Below are 6556 nucleotides of genomic sequence, written 5' to 3'. Positions count from 1 at the left end.
TGAGGGATTTTGGACTCCAGCTCCCAGATCCCAAGCTATGGCCACGTGGCTGAGGCTTCTGGGAAATGAAGTCCAAACCCTAAGGAGCCTAGGGACCCATGCCCTCCGCCCGGGAGAACCTCCCTTCCGAGGCCGTCCCTGGCTGCTCCAGCCTCTCGTCCTTCTCCCTCAGGAGCCCAGAGAGGCCTTCGCCTCAGGAAGGAGGAGGGAGCCTGGGAGAGGGTCGCCATGGGCTCCTGGAGGGACTGCCAGGTGACCTGCGGGGGACGGCGGGCGGGGCAGGCCGGGCGGAAGGCCTGGCAAGGGAAGGGCTGCGCCTTGGGAGAGGAGCCCCCCAGAAGGCTCCCCCAGCAGGACTCCTCCTCCAGCCCAGCCTCCCAAGCGCCCTCCATTTTGCATCCCTCTCAGGAATGCAACTCCAACTCCCAGAATTCCACAGCGCCGGAGCCAGACAAAGAGTGAAAGCGGTGCCAGAGCGGGTCATTTCCCCCACTGTGGATGCAGCCTCTGTTTAAAGACCTCCAAGGAAGGATTATGGAATCACAGAGTTGGAAGAGACCCAAGAATGGCCATCCCTTCTGCCATGCAGGAACTCCCATCAAAGCATCCCATTGAACAGATTGCCCTCCAGCCTTCTCTTAAAGACCTCCAAGGAGGGAGACTCCATCAAACTCCGACCTTACTGTCAGGAAGTTCCTCCTAATGTTGAGGTGGAATCTCTTTTTCGGAGCTTGCATCCATTGCTCCAGGTCCTAGTCTCTGGAGCAGCAGAAAACAAGCTCGCTCGCTCCCTCCTCATATGACAATGTCATCATCTTTCTGGCGACTGGCACCTTCTCATGAAGTGGCCAAACTGCAACAGTCTCAGTTTGCCGTCTGGGGAGGCTCATGCTAGATCTGTTCAAGGGCCCATTTCTTTGTCTTTTGTATGTCCATGTGTATCCTCAGCACTCTTCTCCAGTGCCACGTCTCAGATGAATGGATTTTCCTCTTTTCCTCTTTCTTCACTGTCCAGTTTTTCGCATCCATCATGGTGACGGGAATACAAGGCATGGAAGATCCTCACTTTAGTGTTTGGCTGTATATCTTACACACTTTAGGATTATCTGTTCTTTCATTGCTGCCCTTCCCGTTCTTAGTCTCCTGTATTCTTACGAAATCCCGCTGCTCAGTGTTTGGTCAAGTTACAGGAGAATTTCAACTATTTTGAATTATCATTATCTAGGTTGAATTTACATAGATCCTCTGTAGTCATATTTTGTTTTTGTTATGTTCAGTTGTAAACCTGCCTTTTCACTTTCATCTTGACCTTCACTTCTATATTATATATATTATTTATATCCACCCTTTCCCCAAATGGGACTCAGGGCGGCCCACAACATAAAAATGGTCCTTAGTAACTGTCCAAGTCCCGATGTTTCCTGTTAGCAGTATGGTTTCCTCCCCATATTTAGATATTGATGTTCCCTTCCGTCGTCTCACTCTGCTTTCCCAGTCCAACACTGCTCTTCATGATGATTGTCTGTGTACAAATGAACAGTAGGCTGATAATTGGCAGCTTGCCTGATCCCCTTGCAATGTGGAACCATTCTGTTTCTCCATGCTCCCTTCTAAAAGTAGCGTCTTAGTACACATTTCTCATCAGGAATGTTGTCGTGTGCCTTCAGTCATTTCTGATGGATAGTAACCTAAGGCGAACCATCATGGGTTTCTGGGCAAGATTAATGTAAAGGAGATTTGCTATTGCCTTTCCCTTGAGGCTGAGAGCATGTGACATTTCCAGTGGGTTTTATGCCTGAGGGAGGAATTGAGCGCTGGTGACCCGGTGTCCAGAATCATAGTCCAACACTCAAACCAACACACCATCCCAGCTTGGTAGAAAGTTTATTAGATTGGGCAAGAAGCAATTAGACATATACTTTCCATATTTCCTGATTTTAAATCTGCTATTTGGGACGGGCCAGGAGATCCTGAGGCATAATTGGTGGCTCTTACTTGCTGCATCATCAAGGACCTAATCTGGGTAGAAAGCGTATGCGTGTATGTAGGTATGAAGCACTTTTGTGGGAGGGCACACCCATGTTTAAACTGCACATTTCTTCCAGAACAAATCAAGTTATTCCCGGAGAATGTTAAAAGGGCCAAGGTTCAGAATACATACCATGCAAGCAGTGGAAGGAGAGGTTCAAGTGCGTGAAGCAGTTTGTGACTGAAGCATCATGAGATGCTTTTGAGGGCTTTTGGAATCAATTTCAAAATATAGTATAGTGGCATATGTATCTGTAGTATTGTTTAGAGAGCCAGTATGTGTTGTGGTTTGAGCAACTAATCTCTGGGGACCAGGGTTCAAGTCCTCATTTAACCATGGAAATCCACTGGGTGATCTGGACAATCACATTCTGTCAGCCTCAGAGGAAGGAAGAGGCAAAATTTCCTCTGAACTAATCTCACCAGAAAATGATAGGGTTGCCATAAGTCAGAAAACGCATGAAAGCACACGACAACAAGTATTTTTGGATATTTGGGACAAGTCTTAGGTTTTGGACAACAAGAGAACAAACAAATGGGAATGAGCTTACCTGAAGTGCCCTAGCCAGAGAGAAATTAATTCCTTCTTTTGTGGAGGACAGAAATAAATCTTCAAATTTCTGGAACCTTTGCAGTCAAGAAAAAAGTTTGTAGCTATCACTGGTAAAACAACTTTGGCCTTAGAATTTTATACAGTAAAAAAATTCAAACAAACAGCATAATAGAAGAGTGCACAAACATGAATTGTGTTGCTCTCCCACCCAACCCTTGGTCCTGCCCTTTGTGGGAGGATCTGCTTGTTTCATGCTTGCTATGTGGGAGCCCTCCTTGGTAAAACCAGCCTTCACTTTAAACCAGTGAGAAAGTGAAGCCAACTGGAAAGAGATGCCTGTGTGGTGGTTCAACAGCTCTTCCAGTATCTGCTAAACGATCCTCCTCCATCACAGAGCATCTTGGCCAAAGTAAATAACCCAGCTTCTAATGGCAAACAGGGACAGAAGGATTTGCTAACATCACTGCTCTAACAACCATCTTCCGGTGCTTTACATGCACAAAGCTGTAAATGTCATTAACATGTGGACTGAAGGCACTGTGATGCTGAAAGAAGCAGGCAGTGCCCAGATGGTCTACATCCACACAATCTATCTCTTAAAAGGTGGATTGTGACACTTCCTTGTTTGTGAACACTTCTGCTGCCCTGTTATCTTGCTGGATATCATAAAAAGAACACATTTAATCTACTGACATGTGCAATGTACTTCATGAATTGTCAGGGCTTTATGCATGTGTGCAGTGTCTTTTCCCTGGTTTGTGAAGGACTGGTTTGATGTTCAGGGTCAAGCCCCTTAGACTGGTGCTATATCAAGTTAACACTGGGATAAAACTCAGGTCCAGCTTAAGTTGCCAATCACTAACATGACAATGCCATGAAGTGACCTTATGAGTAATTTCATATTTCACAGGTAGAGTTTATTTCATTACTTTGAAATCTGTAAATATGTGGAGGAGAGAAGAAAAGAGGTCTTCCTTGGAACATTTTTACCTCTCACTTGTCAATAGATGTTTTCTGACTGTCTAAACCAGGAGTGACAACTTTGGGATGGGCTGGGAGGTGCCATTACCCCTTGGAGAGGCTGCCCCCTACATCAGTAACCAAAACGTTTTGTCCCAAATGCCCCCAACACTCCTAGGGCATTTTTACCATGTTTTTAAGTCCAGGGGAAACCTTTTTTTCAAAGCTAGAAATAACGAAGTCACTTCCAGTTTAATTCCCATTTGAAAAAAGTCTTTCTTAGCTTATGATAGACTTTGGGAGCAAAATGTCAAAATGCCCCACACCCTACTGCAGGGCATAGAGGCAAAGATGTGCAAAAAGGTTTTACAACTGCCCCGAGGGCCAACTTGCCTACTCCTGATCTAAGCAATGAGAGAGCAAGGAGGAAAAGTGGCTGCCTCATCCTACCTCTTTGTGGTATGATGTAGAGCTTGTGGTGAAAAAGAAGCGAGGAAGGGAAGGATGGAGAACTTGCCAACAGAGCTCCACTAAGACACTCCAGGCTAGTTGGAGATATTAAGATACTTTTAAAACAGATTTTTCTGTGGTACTTCATTGTACTGCTTCCACAAAAAGATAAAAAAAGATTAGTGGCATGGAGTGGGTCTGGTACCATGCTAAATTAGTTGGTCAAAATAGAGTACTTGTTAGACTGGATCAGAGAACTTAGAGGACCAGGGGATGTTTCTCTGCAGACTGAAGTAAGTTCAAGTAAGTTTGGAGTAAGCAAGGCCAGAAAGGGACGCCACTGAAGGACTTCTTTGTGCCCTCCAAAACTGTTATAACTGCTTTCATGTCGAACTTGACTCGGTGACCCTGTGAATGAGATATTTCCAAGATTGCTTGTCCTCAACTGCTCTGCTCAGGTTCTGCAGGCTCATGCCTATGGCATCCCTGATCATGTCCAACCATCTGCAATGTTTTTCCTCTCTTCTACTGCCCTCCACATAGAATCATAGAATCATAGAGTTGGAAGAGACCACGAGGGCCATCCAGTCCAACCCCCTGCCTGCAGAAATCCAAATCAAAGCAATCCCTGACAGATGGCCATCCAGCCTCTGTTTAAAGACCTCCAAGGAAGAGAGACTCTATCACCCTCCGAGGGAGTGCATTCCATTGTCGAAACAGCCCTAACTGTCAGGAAGTTCTCCTAATGTTAGGTGAATCTCTTTTCCTGCAGCTTGCATCATTTTTCGGGTCCTGTTTTCTGGATCAGCAGAAAAACAAGCTTGCTCCATCTTCAATATGACATCCTTCAAATTTAAACAGGGCGATCAATCACCTCTTAACCTTCTTTTCTCCAGGCTAACATACCCGCTCCCTAAGTCGTTCCCATAGGCATGGTTTCAGACCCACATTTTTGTCGCCCTCCTTGGACCGCTCGTTCTCAATGTCTTTCGAATGTGGCGCCCAAACGGACACATATTCTAGGTGGGCGACCAGAGCAGAATACAGTGGCACAAACTGTGCTCTGTGAGGGATTTTGGACTCCAGCTCCCAGAATCCCAGGCTATTGGCCAAAGTGGCTGAGGCTTCTGGGAAATGAAGTCCAAAACCCTTAAGGAGCCTAGGGTGCCCCATGGCCCTGCCTCGCCCTCGGGAGAACCTCCCCTTCCGAGGCCTGTCCCTGGCTGCTCCAGCCTCCTTCGTCCTTCTTCCCTCAGGAGCCCAGAGAGGCCTTCGCCTCAGGAAGGAAGGAAGGAGCCTTGGGAGAGGGTCGCCATGGGCTCCTGGAGGGACTGCCAGGTGACCCTGCGGGGGACGGCGGGCGGGGCAGGGCGGGCGGAAGGCCTGGCAAGGGAAGGGTTGTGCCCTGGGAGAGGAGCCCCCCATTCAGGGCTTCCCCAGGACTTCCTCCTCCAGCCCAGCCTTCCCAAGCGCCCTCCATTTTGCATCCCTCTGAAGAATGCAACTCCAACTCCCAGAATTCCACAGCCCTGAGCCAGACAAAGAGTGAAAGCGGTGCCAGAGCGGGTTATTTCCCCACTGTGGATGCAGCCTCTGCTTAAAGACCTCCAAGGAAGGATTATGGAATCACAGAGTTGGAAGAGACCCCAAGAATGGCCATCCAGCCCAGCCCCCTTCTGCCATGCAGGAACTCCCCATCAAAGCATTCCCATTGACAGATGGCCCTCCAGCCTCTGCTTAAAGACCTCCAAACAAGGATTATGGAATCACAGAGTTGGAAGAGACCCCAAGAATGGCCATCCAGCCCAACCCCCTTTTGCCATGCAGGAGCTCCCCATCAAAGCATCCCCATTGACAGATGGCCATCCAGCCTCTGCTTAAAGACCTCCAAACAAGGATTATGGAATCACAGAGTTGGAAGAGACCCCAAGAATGGCCATCCAGCCCAACCCCCCTTCTGGCATGCAGGAACTCCCCATCAAAGCATCCCCATTGACAGATGGCCATCCAGCCTCTGCTTAAAGACCTCCAAGGAGGGAGACTCCACTACACTCAGCCCTGACTTTCAGGACGTTCCTCCTAATGTTGAGGTGGAATCTCTTTTTCTGGAGCTTGCATCCATTGCTCCAGGTCCTAGTCTCTGGAGCAGCAGAAAACAAGCTTGCTCTCTCCTCAATATGACAATATCACCATCTTTTCTGGCGACTGGCACCTTCTCATGAAGTGGCCAAACTGCAACAGTCTCAGTTTTGCCGTCTGGGGAGGGCTCATGCTAGATCTGTTCAAGGGCCCATTTCTTTGACTTTTTGTATGTCCATGGTATCCTCAGCACTCTTCTCCAGTGCCACGTCTCAGTTGAATGGATTTTCCTCTTTTCCTCTTTCTTCACTGTCCAGTTTTCGCATCCATTCATGGTGACGGGGAATACAAATGGCATGGAAGATCCTCACTTTAGTGTTTGGCTGTATATCTTTACACTTTAGGATCTTATCTGCTTCTTTCATTGCTGCCCTTCCCATTCTTAGTCTTCTCTGTATTTCTTTACTGAAATCTCCGTTCTGCTCA

This window comes from Sceloporus undulatus, chromosome 5, assembly GCF_019175285.1.
Source record: "Sceloporus undulatus isolate JIND9_A2432 ecotype Alabama chromosome 5, SceUnd_v1.1, whole genome shotgun sequence".
Lineage (NCBI taxonomy): Eukaryota > Metazoa > Chordata > Lepidosauria > Squamata > Phrynosomatidae > Sceloporus > Sceloporus undulatus.
This window is presented reverse-complemented; position numbering follows the sequence as displayed.